At 43.0% G+C, this 19,294-nt stretch overlaps 1 protein-coding gene and 1 long non-coding RNA gene across 8 annotated transcripts in view; one reads left to right on the top strand and one right to left on the bottom strand.

The window, feature by feature from the left end:
- LOC109908788 (phosphatidate phosphatase LPIN2) overlaps window positions 1-1,230 on the bottom strand; it is a 57,463-nt gene extending 56,233 nt beyond the window's left edge. For 2 of the 7 annotated variants that reach the window (XM_031796217.1, XM_031796218.1), the window contains exon 1: window positions 923-1,196. The gene's annotated coding sequence lies outside the window, so the exon portion shown is untranslated. Of the gene's footprint in view, window positions 1-922 lie in introns of all 7 variants that reach the window. The other 5 variants (XM_031796220.1, XM_031796222.1, XM_031796221.1 and 2 more) reach the window with 4 other exon arrangements.
- Window positions 1,231-15,048: 13,818 nt separating this feature from the next.
- On the top strand, window positions 15,049-18,510 carry LOC116354778 (uncharacterized). The gene is made up of 7 exons (XR_004204011.1): window positions 15,049-15,503; window positions 16,176-16,311; window positions 16,396-16,488; window positions 16,578-16,693; window positions 17,220-17,270; window positions 17,450-17,855; window positions 18,265-18,510. It is a non-coding gene; the product is annotated as an uncharacterized LOC116354778 (long non-coding RNA).
- The last annotated feature ends 784 nt before the right edge of the window (window positions 18,511-19,294 follow it).

Below are 19,294 nucleotides of genomic sequence, written 5' to 3'. Positions count from 1 at the left end.
AACATCACCAATCTGCTGTCAAAAGGATGTGTAAATAGTAACACATCCTGTCCACATCACGGAAAGTAGCATAATATAAATTACTTTTAATTACTTTTAACACCTAATTTCCGTTTATGTGACAAAACAAGCGTAGCGTAGATGATTCTACAAGTGTAGAAACCGCTGTGAAATATATTTTCAATAACCGAAAGTAAAAAAAGACAAACTACTGGAAGCTTAGAAAAAGAGCAAATATGACACATCTAACACTTCTTAAACATGCTTTCAATGAGAATGACATAATTCTCATTTCTATATGAATTTGGTCGGGTCACCCAAAATCTTACATATTGCAGTTCTTTAAATAATGATGTCAAAAAGTATTCAATATTTTAATCTAGGGTTATAGTAAATGAAGCAAATCCACAGATTATTGGAACGATTACATATTGATCGCTATTTTAACCAGTTTGAGAGACTAAAAATGCTCGTATTCACAATTGAGTTCTAGAAATAGTTAACACGAGTAGTTTCCATAGTGACTGTGCAGCAGCACCTTAATTTGCCCTCCCTATTCGGAGTAAGATTGTGTGATATTTAGCTGTGATGATATTCACATTTCCTGAAATGCGCCAGGACAGACAAACTACAGAGACAAGCCTACCCTAACCTACACATATGCTTAAACATATGTATGTATGTTAAATTTGCCAACCATTTAGAACTACAGGAGCGAAAGCTCGCAGAAACTGGTCGTCAGAAATCCTAAAAAAAACATTTCCTTATAGCTTCATACAGCAGCATAAAGCCGATACTGTGTTGCCCTACATAGCCCAGTCAAACGTGAGCTTCACACCAAAGGCTCTATGAAAAACCTACTGTTTCTCAGAAAACTGGAGCTTATCAACTTCACCGGTGAGAGTAGTACTTGTATACGTACCGTTTGCAGACAGTCATTTGCCAGCCGGTATCCCTAATTTGTCACGGTCGTATCTCCTCAACAACCGCAGCTCAATTCAGCTCGACATTGAATCGTCTCGCGGCACTATGATCTGACCATGTGACCAGGTAAACGCTCTTCCACGTGATACAACGTTATAGTCAAAGATGATGGATAAATAAAGATGTCCCACTCAGTCCGTTTAACATTAAAAAACTGTCAGTTCCGGTCTGCTTAACGGGGTGTCTCTCCCATAGGCAACAATGTATTACAGCTGGGTCTGGTCCCGCAAATACCGAAAGTATTCTGGGCTGGGTCTGGTCTGTTTGACACTGGGCACATACGTCAATTCAACGTCTATTCCAAATTGGTTCTACGTCATTTCCTTGGCATGACGTGAAAACAACGTTGATTCAACCAGTGTGTGCCGAATGTGTTAGTTCATTGACTCTATATGAATCACAAAAACGAGGGAGTGGGATGTCTCGCTTCCTCTTCCAAATCGTTTTTTGACCAATATCATGTTACATACAGATTCACTCTGGAGTGTCAGAATGCGCTCTGGGCGTGTGTAAATTAGGTGCATTGTCAGATTGTCCGTTCGTAAATGCCGTGTATTTCGCCCTCGGAGCTCACACTGGACGCTATGGCCGAGGAGTTGTGTTGATCCGTTTGTTCTGACTTCATAACGGCAATCAAGCAGCCAAGCTAACTGGCTAAAGTTGGCTAGCTTGCTAGCTACTTCCAAACACAAATGAGAAAACACCTCTGAACATTTAACTCGCCCTAGCAGAGCTTGTTAGTGTGTTCATGTTATCAAGAGGTTTAGTGCCTTTAACTGTGTAACTGGCAACAAGTTAATAAAAACATTTTGCCAATGTGTACTCACACATGTCATAAACGGTTTGGGCATTCATCAGCTCCATTAAAACCATTGACAACTAACTACATGCCGTTTTCAAGGGATTGTTAAATAAATGTTATAACTATGTGGTTTTAATATAATCACCTCCTAAAGAACACAGTCCGAACCACAGGAGGCTGGTTGCACCTGAATTGGGGAGAACTGGCTCATGGTAATGGTCGGAGAGGAATGGGTTGAATGGTATCAAATACATCAAAAACATATATATTTTTATTTCACCTTTATTTAACCAGGTAGGCAAGTTGAGAACAAGTTCTCATTTACAATTGCGACCTGTCCAAGATAAAGCAAAGCAGTTCGACACATACAACAACACATAGTTACACATGGAGTAAAACAAACATACAGTCAATTATACAGTAGAAAAATAAGTCTATATACGATGTGAGAAAATGAGGGAGGTAAAGGCAAAAAAAGGCCATGGTGGCAAAGTAAATACAATATAGCAAGTAAAACACAGGAATGGTAGATTTGCAGTGGAAGAATGTGCAAAGTAGAAATAAAAAGAATGGGGTGCAAAGGAGCTAAATAAATAAATACATACAGTAGGGGAAGAGGTAGTTGTTTGGGCTAAATTATAGATGGGCTATGCACAGGTGCAGTAATCTGTGAGCTACTCTGACAGCTGGTGCTTAAAGCTAGTGAGGGATATAAGTGTTTCCAGTTTCAGAGATTTTTGTAGTTCGTTACAGTCGTTGGCAGCAGAGAACTGGAAGGAGAGGTTTTGGGGGTGACCAGAGAGATATTCCTGCTGGAGCGCATGCAACAAGTGGGTGCTGCTATGGTGACCAGCGAGCTGAAATAAGGGTGACCTGATGACCTGGAGCCAGTGGGTTTGGCGACGAATATGAAGCGAGGGCCAGCCAACGAAAGCATACAGGTCGCAGTGGTGGGTAGTATATGGGGCTTTGGTGACAAAACAGATGGCACTGTGATAGACTGCATCCAATTTATTGAGTAGGGTATTGGAGGCTATTTTGTAAATGACATCGCCGAAGTAGAGGATCGGTAGGATGGTCAGTTTTACGAGGGTATGTTTGGCAGCATGAGTGAAGGATGCTTTGTTGCAAAATAGGAAGCCAATTCTAGATTTAACTTTGGATTGGAGATGTTTGATGTGAGTCTGGAAGGAGAGTTTACAGTCTAGCCAGACACCTAGGTATTTGTAGTTGTCCACATATTATAAGTCAGAACCGTCCAGATTAGTGATGCTGGACCGGCGGGCAGGTACAGGCAGCGATCGGTTGAAGAGCATGCATTTAGTTTTACTTGTATTTAAGAGCAATTGGAGGCCACGGAAGGAGAGTTGTATGGCATTGAAGCTCGTCTGAAGGGTTGTTAACACAGTTTCCAAAGAAGGGCCAGAAGTATACAGAATGGTGTCGTCTGCGTAGAGGTGGATCAGAGACTCACCAGCAGCAAGAGCGACATCATTGATGTATACAGAGAAGAGAGTCGGCCCAAGAATTGAACCCTGTGGCACCCCCATAGACACTGCCAGAGGCCCGGACAACAGCCCCCCGATTTGACACACTGAACTCTATCAGAGACGTAGTTGGTGAACCAGGGGAGGCAATCAATTGAGAAACCAAGGCTATCGAGTCTGCCGATGAGGATGTGGTGATTGACAGAGTCGAAGCCTTGGCCAGGTCAATGAATACGGCTGCACAGTATTTTTTCTTATCGATGGCGGTTAAGATATCGTTTAGGACCTTGAGTGTGACTGAGGTGCACCCATGACCAGCTCTGAAACCAGATTGCATAGCGTAGAAGGTGCGGTGGGATTCGAAATGGTCGGTACTCTGTTTATTGACTTGGCTTTTGAAGACCTTAGAAAGGCAGGGAAAGATAGATACTGTATAGGTCTGTAGCAGTTTGGGTCAAGAGTGTCCCCCCCCTTTGAAGAGGGGGATGACCGCAGCTGCTTTCCAATCTTTGGGAATCTCAGACGACACGAGAGGTTGAACAGGCTAGTTATAGGGGTTGCAACAATTTCTGCAGATAATTTTAGAAAGAAAGGGTCCAGATTGTCTAGCCTGGATGATTTGTAGGGGTCCAGATTTTGCAGCTCTTTCAGAACATCAGCTGACTGGATTTGGGAGAAGGAGAAATGGGGAAGGCTTGGGCGAGTTGCTGTGGGGGGGTACAGTGCAGTTGACCGGGGTAGGGGTAGCCAGGTGGAAAGCATGGCCAGCCGTAGAAAAAATGCTTATTGAAATTCTCAATTATAGTCGATTTATCGGTGGTGACAGAGTTTCCTTTCCTCGGTGCAGTGGGCAGCTGGGAGGAGGTGTTCTTATTCTCCATGGATTTACAGTGTCCCAGAACTTTTTTGAGTTTGTGTTGCAGGAAGCAAATTTCTGCTTGAAAAGGCTAACCTTGGCTTTTCTAACTGCCTGTGTATATTGGTTTCTGACTTCCCTGAAAAGTTGCATATCCCAGGGGCTGTTTGATGCTAATGCAGAACGCCATAGGATGTTTTTGTGTTGGTTAAGGGCAGTCAGGTCTGGAGAGAACCAATGGCTAGATCTGTTCCTGGTTCTAAATTTCTTGAATGAGGCATGCTTATTTAACATGTTGAGTGTAGGGGGCAGTGTTTTGATGTTTGGATTATTATTATTTGTACCTTTATTTTACTAGGCAAGTCAGTTAAGAACAAATTCTTATTTTCAATGACGGCCTAGGAACAGTGGGTTAACTGCCTGTTCAAGGGCAGAACGACATATTTTGTACCTTGTCAGCTCGGGGATTTGAACTTGCAACCTTTCGGTTACTAGTCCAATGCTCTAACCACTAACCACTGCCGATGACAAACATACCCAAATGAAACTGCCTATTTCTCAGGCCCAGAATCTAGAATATGCATATAATTGTCAGATTAGGATAGAAAACACTCTAAAGTTGCCAAAACTGTCAAAATATTGTCTGTGAGTATAAATCCTCTAGTGACTCCCCATCCCGCATGAGGGAGCGTAATCATCGACTGGCACTAATTAGCATAACGCAACAGACATAAATATTCCTAGAAAATATTCCTATTCATGTATATCACAAGTGAAATATATTGAGACACAGCTTAGCCTTTTATTAATCACCCCGTCATCTCAGATTTTCAAAATATGCTTTACAGCCAAAGCTAGACAAGCATTTGTGTAAGTTTATCGATAGCCTAGCATAGCATTTTGTCCAGCTAGCAGCAGGTAACTTGGTCACGGAAATCAGAAAAGCAATCAAATTAAATCGTTTACCTTTGATGAGCTTCAGATGTTTTCACTCACGAGACTCCCAGTTAGATGCCAATGTTCCTTTTTTCCAAAAATATAATTTTTGTAGGTGAAATAGCTTAGTTTGTTCTTCACGTTTGGCTGAGAAATCGCCAGGAAATTGCAGTCACAAAAACTTCGAAAAATATTCAAAATTAGCTCCATAATATCGACAGAAACATGGCAAACGTTGTTTATAATCAATCCTCAAGGTGTTTTTCAAATATCTATTCGATAATATATCCACCGGGACAATTGTTTTTTCAGTAGGACCCATTGGAATAATGGCTACCTCTGTATTTTACACGAGAATCACTCTGAGAGTCATCAGGTGACCACTTGCGCAATGTAGCCGCTTACGGGTATTCTTCAACATAATTGCGTAAAACTACGTCACAATGCTGTAGACACCTTGGGGAATACGGAGAAAAAGTAATCTGGTTGATAGCCCATTCACTGCTCAATAGGGACGCATTGGAACGCAGAGCTTTCAAAACATGAGGCACTTCCGGATTGGATTTTTATCAGGCTTTCGCCTGCAATATTAGTTCTGTTATACTCACAAACAATATCTTTACAGTTTTGGAAACTTTAGAGTGTTTTCTATCCTAAGCTGTCAATTATATGCATATTCTAGCATCTTGTCCTGACAAAATATCACGTTTACTACGGGAACGTTATTTTTCCAAAAATGAAAATACTGCCCCCTAGTCACAAAAGGATAACAGATTTAATATTGCAGGTGGAAACCTGAGGAAAATCCAACCCAGACGTGCTGTTTTTCATGAAAGCTCTCTGTTCCATTGACTGCCTTCCCTCCATTTAAAGGGATATCAACCAGATTCCTTTTCCTATGGCTTCCACATGTTGTGAACAGTCTTTAGACATAGTTTCAGGCTTTTATTTTGAAAAATGAACGAGAAAGATCACATCGCGTCATTGTATGGCTTGGGTGCCAGCAGCGTTTTGCATGCGCAACAGCTTGGAGCAGACATTTTCTCTCTCTCTCCTATTGAAGAAGGTACAGTCTGGTTGAAATATTATCGATTATATATTGTAAAAACAACCTGAGGATTGATTATAAAAAACGTTTGACATGTTTTTTACGGTACAACGTTTGACAAACTTTACGGATACTATTTGGAATTTGTGTCTGCCCGGTCGTGACCGCTCGAGCCTGCGGATTTCTGAACATAACGCGCCAACCAAATGGAGGTATTTTGGATATAAAAATAATCTTTATGGACAAAAGGAACATTTATTGTGTAACTAGGAGTCTTGTGAGTGCAAACATCTGAAGATCAAAGGTAAGCGATTCATTTTATTGCTTTTCTGACCAATCTACTTGGCTGCTAGCTGTTTGTAATATTTTGTCTGCTGAGAGAGATGTCATTACATAAACGCTTGGTATGCTTTCGCCAAAAAGCTTTTTTGAAATCTGACACCCCAGGTGGATTAACAACAATCTAAACTGTGTTTTGCTATATTGCACTTGTGATTTCATGAAAATTAAATATTTTTTGTAATTTAATTTGAATTTGGTGCTCTGCAATTAAGCGGATGTTGACGGAAATGATCCCACTAACGGGATGGGTGCATCAAGAAGTTTAAGACGGTGAGGAAGGTCAATATCCTTCCAGGATACCCGGGCCAGGTCGATTAGAAAAGCCTGCTCGCTGAAGTGTTTCAGGGAGCGTTTGACAGTGATGAGTGGAGGTCGCTTGACCGTTGACCCATTACGGATGCAGGCAATGAGGCAGTGATCACTGAGATCTTGGTTGAAAAGAGCAGAGGTGTATTTAGAGGGCAAGTTGGTTAGGATGATATCTATGAGGGTGCCCGTGTTCACGGCTTTGGGGTGGTACCTGGTAGGTTCATTGATAATTTGTGTGAGATTGAGGGCATCAAGCTTAGATTGTAGGATTGCTGGGGTGTTAAGCATGTTCCAGTTTAGGTCACCTAGCAGCATGAGCTCGGAAGATAGATGGGGGGGGGGGAATCAGTTCACATATAGTGTCCAGAGCACAGCTGGGAGCAGAGGGTGGTCTATAGCAGGTGGCAACAGTGAGACTTGTTTTTAGAAAGTTGGATTTTAAAAGTAGAAGTTCAAATTGTTTGGGTACAGACCTGGATAGTAGGACAGAACTCTGAATCTCTGCAGTAGATTGCAACACCACCCCCTTTGGCCTTTCTATCTTGTCTGAAAATGTTGTAGTCAGGGATGTTTTTGGTTGGTCTTCCTAAACCAGGATTCAGACACGGCTAGGACATCCGGGTTGGCAGAGTGTGCTAAAGCAGTGAATAAAACAAACTTAGGGAGGAAGCTTCTAATGTTAACATGCATGAAACCAAGGTTATTACAGTCATCAAAAGAGAGTGCCTGGGGAATAGGAGTGGAGCTAGGCACTGCAGGGCCTGGATTCACCTCTCAATCACCAGAGGAACAGAGGAGGAGTAGGATAAGGGTACGGCTAAAAGCTATGAGAATTGGTCGTCTAGGACGTCCGGAACAGAGAGTAAAAGGAGGTTTCTGGGGGCGATAAAATAGCTTCAAGGTATAATGTAGAGACAAAGGTATGGTAGGATGTGAATACAGTGGAGGTAAACCTAGACATTGAGTGATGATGAGAGAGATAGTCTCTAGAAACATAATTGAAACCAGTTGATGTCATCGCATGTGTGGGTGGTGAACTGAGAGGTTGGATAAGGTATAATGAGCAGGGCTAGAGGCTCTACTGTGAAATAATCCAATAAACACTAACCAGAACAGCAATGGACAAGGTATATTGACATTAAGGAGAGGCAACATGGTTTCCATTTGTTTGTGTCCTTTCTATTTATTATGAGCCGTTCTCCCCTCAGCACCCACCACTGGCTTGGAACTACACATTTCCAATGAGTCCACGTTTACCCAAGTCGCACAAAACATTCCTGGAACCTAAATCAACGTTGAACTTAAGTTGGAAAAGGTTGTATATTGGTGTTGCATAAACAAACGTTGTAAAAACGTCCTCTCAACATTCCAAAATAGAGCTTTTTAAAAGAAAAAAAGTATTTCAAACCTATTCCAAATGTATCCAATAGGTTGGGATTTGGTACTGTTTGACACATACAAAAAGGAACTCTTGGCCAACGTTAATAAACGTTGTCAGTAGGTTTCAAATAAACGTTTAAAAATAAATGTATTTGAAACTTATTCCAACGTAGCCAATAGGTAGGGATTTGGTACCGTTTGACACATTCATGCTTTCAAACCTCAAAAGATTTCAAACCACTGGAGCCACAGACTCCAAATAAGTGTCATGATGTTGTAAAAATTGCACACAACATTGCCTAGCTCCACTCCTATTCCCCAGGTCTAATCTACAGTCAATCACGGACTACAAGAAGAAAACCAGCCCAGTCACGGACCAGGATGTCTTGCTCTCAGGCAGACTAAATAACTTTTTTGCCCGCTTTGAGGACAATACAGTGCCACTGACACGGCCTGCAACGAAAACATGCGGACTCTCCTTCACTGCAGCCGAGGTGAGTAAGACATTTAAATGTGTTAACCCTCGCAAGGCTGCAGGCCCAGACGGCATCCCCAGCCGCGCCCTTAGAGCATGCGCAGACCAGCTGGCCGGTGTGTTTACGGACATATTCAATCAATCCCTATACCAGTCTGCTGTTCCCACATGCTTCAAGAGGGCCACCATTGTTCCTGTTCCCAAGAAAGCTAAGGTAACTGAGCTAAACGACTACCGCCCCGTAGCACTCACTTCCGTCATCATGAAGTGCTTTGAGAGACTAGTCAAGGACCATATCACCTCCACCCTACCTGACACCCTAGACCCACTCCAAATTGCTTACCGCCCAAATAGGTCCACAGACGATGCAATCTCAACCACACTGCACACTGCCCTAACCCATCTGGACAAGAGGAATACCTATGTGAGAATGCTGTTCATCGACTACAGCTCGGCATTCAACACCATAGTACCCTCCAAGCTCGTCATCAAGCTCGAAACCCTGGGTCTCGACCCCGCCCTGTGCAACTGGGTACTGGACTTCCTGACGGGCCGCCCCCAGGTGGTGAGGGTAGGCAACAACATCTCCACCCCGCTGATCCTCAACACTGGGGCCCCACAAGGGTACGTTCTGAGCCCTCTCCTGTACTCCCTGTTCACCCACGACTGCGTGGCCACGCACACCTCCAACTCAATCATCAAGTTTGCGGACGACACAACAGTGGTAGGCTTGATTACCAACAACGACGAGACGGCCTACAGGGAGGAGGTGAGGGCCCTCGGAGTGTGGTGTCAGAAAAATAACCTCACACTCAACGTCAACAAAACTAAGGAGATGATTGTGGACTTCAGGAAACAGCAGAGGGAACACCCCCCTATCCACATCGATGGAACAGTAGTGGAGAGGGTAGCAAGTTTTAAGTTCCTCGGCATACACATCACAGACAACCTGAATTGGTCCACTCACACAGACAGCATCGTGAAGAAGGCGCAGCAGCGCCTCTTCAACCTCAGGAGGCTGAAGAAATTCGGCTTGTCACCAAAAGCACTCACAAACTTCTACAGATGCACAATCGAGAGCATCCTGGCGGGCTGCATCCCTGCCTGGTACGGCAACTGCTCCGCCCACAACCGTAAGGCTCTCCAGAGGGTAGTGAGGTCTGCACAACGCATCACCGGGGGCAAACTACCTGCCCTCCAGGACACCTACACCACCCGATGTTACAGGAAGGCCATAAAGATCATCAAGGACAACAACCACCCGAGCCACTGCCTGTTCACTCCGCTATCATCCAGAAGGCGAGGTCAGTACAGGTGCATCAAAGCTGGGACCGAGAGACTGAAAAACAGCTTCTAACTCAAGGCCATCAGACTGTTAAACAGCCACCACTAACATTGAGTGGCTGCTGCCAACACACTGACTCAACTCCAGCCACTTTAATAATGGGAATTGATGGGAAATTATGTAAAATATATCACTAGCCACTTTAAACAATGCTACCTAATATAATGTTACATACCCTACATTATTCATCTCATATGCATACGTATATACTGTACTCTATATCATCTACTGCATCCTTATGTAATACATGTATCACTAGCCACTTTAACTATGCCACTTTGTTTACATACTCATCTCATATGTATATACTGTACTCGATACCATCTACTGTATCTTGCCTATGCTGCTCTGTACCATCACTCATTCATATATCTTTATGTACATATTCTTTATCCCCTTACACTGTGTATAAGACAGTAGTTTTGAAATTGTTAGTTAGATTACTTGTTGGTTATTACTGCATTGTCAGAACTAGAAGCACAAGCATTTCGCTACACTCGCATTAACATCTGCTAACCATGTGTATGTGACAAATAAAATTTGATTTGATTTTCACAATTTGGACCTTAGCTCCTTGGTCATGTGACCTACTGACTTCAAACAAGGTTCAGAATGTCCACTGACTACCCTTCTATGTTGCACACCCTTTAGTTTGTCAATTTTCATCTCACACAATTTTACATTAATTTTCAATAGCTCTTTGGTCACTCACACACCTATTCACTTGGGCCTTCCTGACCTGGTGACCTCTGACTCCAGGCCTCAAGGACTACACTCCCTGCCCGCCCTCTCCCTGGGCCTGAGAGTGTATAACTTACTCCCTGGAACTACAGACCTCCAGGCTTCCACACCTACTCTCCCAACCCGTTCAACACCCCTCTCCCTTGGCCTTGGTAATTACAGGGAGTAAGCTATACTCGAAGGCCAAGGGAGAGAGGTGTTGACTGGGTAGGGAGTGTAGGTGTGGAGGTCTGTATTTCGAGGGTGTAAGCTATACTCTAAGATGTCTACAGTCCCGCTGTCAGGAACTATGTGCACAGAGCCTGTTATGGGTTAACAGGTGCACGTGGTTCCTGACAGTGGAACTGTAGATGTCTAATTAGAAACAGGATCTGTGCACCTGGTAACCCGAAACAGGTTCTGTGTTCCTGGTGACCCGCAAGATTTTTTCTGCTCACAGACTAAGTCCCCACTCCAACATCCATGGCCTGAGTGTTGCCCCCAGCTCCAGAGTCCGGCCGCTCCTGCTTGGACTCGGGGGTGCCCCCTGCCTTGATGGAGACCTCCTTATGCACCTGGTAACCTGAAACAAGCTCTGTGCACCTGGTGACCCATCCACTTTTATGCGCTCAGAGACTAAGTCCCCAACCCAACCTCCACAGCCTGAGTGCTGCCCCCAGCCCCTGAGTCTGGCTGCCCCTGCTCTGAGTGCTACCCGCCTTGGTGGATTCCTCCTTGTGCACCTGGTGACCTTTTAACTTCCACAGCAAGTCCCAACCTGACTCACAGTCCCACCAGAGGACAGGACCGGGCGGATGGGCGACCACCACCTAGTCCCCTATCTATCCAGAGCCCAATGTCAATGCCTTCTGCCCACCTGCCTGGGCTCTCTCACACTGTGTCTGGCCCCTGGCCCTTCTCCGTGCACCGTGTAACCCGTAAGTAAAGAAGGAGGTGGTGGAAGACGCCTTCCATCCCCGACAAAATCTAGGATCGAGGGCTGACTTTCAATAGATCGCTACGTACGAAACCCTGACCCAGAATCAGGTGGTCTACGAATGATGTAGCACCAGGTTCTCCACAAACATGCGGTGCACATCAGGAGAGGGGCAGCAACTCATCCGGCCGCACCCCAACCCTGTCACGAACGGCTCCACTCACCTGCCAAAAGAGGCTCTCCCGACGGCCGAGGCCCCCCACTTATTCTACACCTCTCATAGCTCTCCACAGTGGAGGGGTTGAATGCACCCCAGAAAATGGACAAACTAACAGGTGTGCAATGTGTAGGACCACTGAGTGTACATTCTGAACCTTGTTTGAAGTCAGTAGGTCACATGACCAAAGAGCTATTGAAATTCAAAAATGTAAATAAATAATTTTAAATAGTGCGAGATGTAATCGACAAAAAAAAAAAAAAGTTTGTGCAATGTGTGTCTATGCCATCGGGTTAGCTAGAACTAGTTTTGAAAGTTTTAGGAGTAATGGTTAAAGAGCTATTGAAATGTGAAAATTTGGATTTGTCACTATGTTGACGGTCCCTAACTGCTGTTGGTAGACATCAGGAAAACCTGAATCTGTCTTTACCTCGGTCGTTACCCCTTTGCCTTGTGTTCTTTGGGTCATCATTCTCCTTTTGCCAAGTATTGCGGCTTCGGATTTCTCAAGCCAAGCCTCTGGTGCGTTCGCTGACACAGATGTTTCAATGTAACTTAGATCAAGTCACCTTGAATTGAAACATGGCAATCTCTGTTTTCTGCCTACAGTTACAGCCTGCCAACCAGCCAATCAACGAACCAGCTGTAGCCCTTGGTAACTTACTCTTCATAAGAGTCTTCCTTCTCCAGCCAGCTAACGTAAGGTGATTATCTGAATTGTCGAAATGAATTAACCCACCCAATTACTCAACTAAGCACCCCACTAGCCACTGTGTATATATCCCAATGACACAACCAATACATTTATTTCAGGATATAATGGATAGAGCGAGAAAACGCTGCTACAACAGGAAATGGATTGCCTTAAGCAGAAAGCTACTAAAAGGACTGTAGCTTAAATAGGCCAGGCCAAGAAAGGAACATTCATCCTGCGGAGTCAGAGATTGCTATGGAATGCACACCAAGTCCTTATGACCTAGACACATCAAACAAAATTAGAGAAAGTGACAAGCATTGAGTCAACACTGATGATGATGGGGAGATCATTGAAGGGGACATTCATGGAGCCGATGATGATGGTGAAATCAGTGAAGGGGACATTTATGGAGCCGATGATGACGGTGGTGGGGAAATCAGTCAAAGGGATATTTATGGGGACTCAGATAATGACACAGTGATGGAATCCACTCTAAGAGAAGACTTAGCCTCTTGGTTTGTTGTGAATAATATAAAGCACACCGTAAGCAGATGGTTTTCTCAAGATACTGAAAAAACATGGAGTTGATGATCTGCCATGTAGTGCACGTACATTGTTAACTGATCAACATGTGCGGGTCGAAATTAAGTCTGGCATTGACTATGTGTTTTTGGGAGTAGAGAACATGTTTAAGAAGAACTTAGACAAGTGTCCCAGTTGCTTCACAGATGAGACTGAGTATTTGAATGGGTCTCTGAATGCTGATGGACTACCCCTATTCAAGAGCTCAAAAAACATAACCTGGTCCGTGTTTTTTCATGTGGAAATTCTAAACCGAATGACCTAGACTTTCTTAATGATACCATACAAGAGATGAAGAAGCTTCAAGATGAGGGAATGGTGTATAGGGGCAGGCAAGTAAAAATCCTTCTGACATGTGTAGTGTGTGACACACCAGCCAGAGCCATGGTAAAATGCATTCTATTCTCAGGATACTTCAGATGTGAGAGATGCAGCCAGAATGGAGTCTGGTTTGGGTGAGTTACATATCAGGATGTAGAAGACCTAGAGGCACGCACTGACCAGTCATTTAGAGAGCACACTCAACAAGAACATCACCAACAGGTGTCTCCATTCATAGAGTTGGACATTGGCATGGTGAAGGGCCTTCCCAGTAGACTATATGCATCAGGCTTGTCTGGGTGTCACAATGAAGTTGATTCTGACTTGGATGCACGGAAAGAGGGAAACAAGAATGTCTATGGGTCATATTATGAATATCAGTGCCCGCATGTTGGGGATGAAACCGGCAGTGCTCAACATCTTTGCTCGTAAGCCTAGGAGTCTAGATGAAATCGAAAGATGGAAAGCCACTGAATTCCGTCAATTCATGCTGTACACAGGCAAACTTGTACTTAGGGCATCCTAAGACCAGACCTATATAACAATTTTTTGACCTTCTCAGTGGCTATGTGTATACTTGTCTGTCCACACCTCATTGAGCAGCACTATTACTTTGCAAAAGAACTGCTAGCCTATTTTGTCAAGAAGGCCAGTGAGCTAAACGGCCCAGAGTTTGTTGTTTACAATGTGCATAGCATGCTCCACATTGCAGATGATGCAAAGCAATTTTGTGGACTGGACAAGTGTTCTGGCTTTCAGTTTGAAAACTACAATCAGAAATGAAAGAAGGTGGTCTGCTCTGGACACCGTCCCTTGGCCCAGATTGTCAAACGTCTCTCTGAGTCTGTCGCTGTGGTTAAAATACCTATGTTTGCCAAGGAACAACAAAGTGTGAAATGCAGGAGGCCTGACAATGTGCTCCAGACAGGGAACAAGTTCTGCGAGTTGTGCGAGGAAGTGTCACAGGGCAGTGGGTTACTCTGCAGGTTGTACCATGACCTTGAGTCATTATTTTCTGAGCCCTGTGTCTCAAGATTGATTGGAGTGTACCATGGTAGGACAGGGACTACCTCAATAAGAGTCCTTCCACTGGCAAGCCTAAACAAACCAGGTGAAGGAGAGTGATGACTCTGCTATATTTCTGAGAATTCTTCACAAGATGTAAGAGGTTGTAAGTGCAATACTGAAATAACAGTATAATGATGTCTTCAGAGTAGCCTAATCAACAGAGTTCTCTGATGTGTCACTCAACTGCTCAATGAATAGAGGCTTGTTTCATTTTGCAGATGCCAGTGTATGCAGTGGTGGAGTTCCACAGTGAAACTCCAGTCACGGTGGCAGCAGTGGTCAAGTCATGGATCGTGACCACCAAGAAGGTGCTAACTTCTTTAGAAGCTGCGAAATAGAACCATAACATTAAGCTAATTCATATTTGGTCTGTACTGTGCTGTTAATGCCCGTGGATGACAATCAAGTACATTTTCCTTTCAGGGATTCCTGTGCTACTGGCCATCAACAGGCTACAACAAGAAGCTGACGAGAGGTGACACTAGGGCTGGGCGATATGGCGATATGTATCGTGCGACGAAAGAAAAACGCATATCGTTTCACATTATGCTGTATCGTTTATTTCGATGTGTCGCAAATCACACTCTTTACGGCAATATGTTTCGTCAATTGGACAACACTTTGCGTGCCGTGTGGAAGGAAATGTGCAACACTAACAAACATGGAGGAGAGTGAATGTGACACAGAGCACGGAGACACAGACCTCGTACCTAAAGGAGGGGTCACATGGACGTGGTTTGGGTATGAAAAGTCTGACACAGACTAGAAAACCGCCTTCTGCAAAATATGCCGCAGGCCGGTCCTGACAACAGGCTCAAACACCACTAACCTCTTTCACCACCTACGCAAGAATCACGTGAAACAGTACGGAGAGAGTCTACGGATGAGACCCCAAAAAGTAGAGTTGAGTGCTCAAAACAAACCCCCGACTCAGACGCTGCAAGAGGATTTTTCCCGCGGCACATCATATGGCAAGGAATCACGAAGATGGAAGGAGGTAACAGCTGCCGTTACAACTTACATCTGCAAAGACATGTCCCCAATTTACACTTTGAGAGAAACGGGGGTTTCTTGATTTGGTGCCAACACTCGACCCAAGGTACCAAACTGATATGTGACACGTATTAATACCAATATACATGCAAAACAGGCAAGCCCCCCAAAATATATATATTTTAGGCCTATATTTATTTTGTTTGCAACTATAGTTGCAGTGTCTTCTATTTACCTTTTTAGATTTTATACATAAATATTTTATATTTTGTTACATGCTAAATAAAAAAATTGCACAAAGGTTCGAAATAAATCAAAATGAATAAGTACCTTTTATTTGTTGTAATTGAAAATGTAATAAGAAATAGGCCTTTACATGTGGTCATTTTATATAAACTATTTATTAATTGAATTTACAGAAAATGTGCTATATCGTGATATGCATCGTTATCGGGATATGAAATTACCTATATCGGGATATGAGATTTTGGCCATATCGCCCAGCCCTAGGTGACGCTCCTGACAAGGAGAGGTGGCCTAAATATTGCATCCGTGTCATCCCTCACACAACAACTGGTAAAAGTGTACCACCGATGTAGTTGGTCCATTATCAACCAACAGTCACTGTCACGTTTCTGTTCTCCCAAATGTAATCCTATTTGTTCAAATTTCTCAGAGGACTGCTCCAAAGCACGCCAATTTGCAAAAAAAGCTGGGGAAAAAACTCAAATGTGGAAAGCACTTTGAAATGGAGGCACGACCACACACCATCCCAGCTCGTTACCAGACTGGTTGTTCTGATGACAGCAGCAGTAAGTTGATTATACACTGAGTATATTAACATAGGCATAGATCCAATGCTTATGACACGTTTTCTGTTTTGTTTTTGTATCTAGCAACTGATAAAGATGAGTTCTTTATGGAACCCTGCTTTCCAGAGAAAACTTGACGTTTACCTCTACCACCCAGATGTCAGGACACAAATGAAGGTGTCTAACATGGAATAATTATTTATTACGAACAGAATTTTGTTCCAATGCAATAAATCATGCATCTTATGATTTGTAATTACCCAAAGATATCCCGCAAAAAAGAAAAGCCTACAAAGTGTCCAGTGAACCACAAACTGTGTCATGCAGTGAGTATTGAGAGGAACCAACATTTGGGACAGTGACCTACACTCTATGGCCAAAGGTATGCGAACACCCCTACTAATTATTGAGTTCAGAAGTTTCAGCCACACCATCGCTAACAGGTGCATAAAATCCAGCTAAGCCTTTGCATCCAGTGAAGGGCCATCTTAATGCTACAGGACACCAAGACACTTTAGACAATTGGGTGCTTCCAACTTTGTGGAAACAGTTTGGGAAAGGCATGACTGTGCACAACCTACACACTCCAAAATCTTGTGGAAAGCCATCCCAGAAGAGTGGCGGATGTTATAGGCGCAAAGGGGAGCCTATTCCTTATTAATGCCCATGGTTTTGGAATGGGATGTCCAACAAGCTCATATAGGTGTGATGGTCAGGTGTCCGCATAGTTTTGGCTGTATAGTGTATATAGGATATCATCAAATTAAGTTGACACATTAATTTCAAATCTGAGGTGGAGAAGTGCAGATCTAAAATATGTGTCACTGTCCATTTATCTTTGGTGTTGACTGTACTAGCATATTGAATTCACGTACCTGAGTTATCTAATCTTCTACAACTTCCTACAGGTCTACCAGCCAAAACAACAACTGGCGGAGTAGCGCTACCTGCAGCATCCAGTAAGGATTTTACATGTGTTACACTACACAGGCAACCTCCCTTAGTAGTGCCCAACAGTATCAACACATCCCTCTCTATTTTCCCCTCAACCAAAACCGTTGTTTTTTCTGAAATGTCATAATGCACTGTTAAGCATGAATGAATTGCTTTACGCTAAACCTCCTATCCATCCTCATAGGTCTCCAACAAAAGGAATCTGCATCCACAAGTGCCGTGCAGTCTCAGGAGATAATTGCAATGATGTCTTGTTAGTACTGTACATGTTCATCTGTGATTTAACAGTACTTTGGTCAAAATAGCAACTCCCCTTTAATCCTTTCTGCTTAAACCCCTTGTTTAATTACTATGTGTTATGTGTCTCTGTTCTAATCAATGATGTCTTGCTAAGAATTCCAGACACAGATACTTATGAAGCTAGACATTATAATTGCTAATCAGCAAGAGCAACTGAGGCTCCTTAATGCTACAAGGCCATCGACCACAGCTGAGGACCTCGACATTCTGCAATCACCGTTAGACTCTGTGGCTGACCTGAAGCTACTGTGTAGCGGATCTCAACAGAGGAGAATCTTCGCAAACAATTGGTATGTTCTCACTCTTCTTCAAAACGATAAACACCGGCCCGATGAAGTATTATAGGGCTACTAATGTAGGTCACATCTTTTTCATTGTTTCTGTCAGACATACCAGTAATCAAACTCTCAATTACTCGACATGCCTAAATATACATTAGTAACTATACAACCTATTAAGTTGTCGACGGGTCTATTTCATGGGTACAGCCATGTTTGTTTTACTTCACCACTATCCCATAATGCTAGGTGACTTTCTTATTCTGTAACGTTACATCGGTCTCCAGAGAAGAGGAATCGCAGATAAACAGGACGAGCTCTGTGTGCCCAAATGGTGTGAGAGAGCACGAGCTGACTGTGCCCCTCAAATAAATGTTACTAGGCCAATGATGAGTTCTAACACTCAGTTACTTTGTTTCAGACCACAGCACCTGAAATAATGGAGAGAGACAGAAGGAGCACAAGCACAGAGTCGACCCTAAAGCTTTTTGACTAAAGAGGACATTTTTATTAAATGTCCAGTGGGAAAAAGGGAAATAATGTAATTCATGGCTAATCCAATTATAGTTCATCAAGAGTTAGTAATTAACAGTTATGTATTGCATTTTGTATTTCCTTGTTGGTTAAATAAATCAAATGTTATCTATAATAGTCCCCTTTTCAGTCATGTAAATAGTTAGCAATCCAATTATAGTTAATCAAGAGTTAGTAATTAACAGTTTTATTTTGTATTTCCTTGTTGGTTAGAAATAAATAAAAATATAGAGTTGAAATTTCCTGTCTTTATTAGTTGAAGCCATCATCGCATATAACACATATTACCAGCATTTGTTAAACATTGGCGAACGTTGGACGTTTGAAACCAACCAACGTTGTAAAATACACATCATAAACGCTTGCCAACGTTTGTTAAACGTTGGTGGATGTTCATTAATGTTTAAAAAGGAACTAGAAGCCAACGTTGTAAATTACACTAATACCAACGTTTACCAAACGTAATCTGACCCCTACACTTGAACCAAAACCGAACGTTTATCTGAATGCATTCAGAATGTTCATACAACCAATCCAACACCTAAAAAAAACTTTATAAAGCCTATTTTTGTTGCTACCTGGGAAGCTCTATCATCAGTGTTGTACCAAGTAACTGCATGCTTTTCGTGACCGGTAAACATCAATTGATCATGTATTTTCAGATACGCGAGGGTAGAATATCCATTTGACATGTAGCTAACGTTAGCTAGCTAGCTAAGCAAACAACGTGTGTCATTTATCTTATTTCATCATAGATTGGACTTTTGCCATTGACCAGATCCGGGTTTTCGGGGACTTAGCCCCGAATGATTTTGTCTCAGCCCGAGCCTTTCGATTGTGTTAAACAAAATAGACTACAATGCAATTAATAGTCCAATCATGAACCCCGGCCTGCACTGCCTTTTTAGTAATGCCTA

This window comes from Oncorhynchus kisutch, linkage group LG18 (genome assembly GCF_002021735.2).
Source record: "Oncorhynchus kisutch isolate 150728-3 linkage group LG18, Okis_V2, whole genome shotgun sequence".
Taxonomy (NCBI): Eukaryota; Metazoa; Chordata; class Actinopteri; order Salmoniformes; family Salmonidae; genus Oncorhynchus; species Oncorhynchus kisutch.
This window is presented reverse-complemented; position numbering and strand designations above follow the sequence as displayed.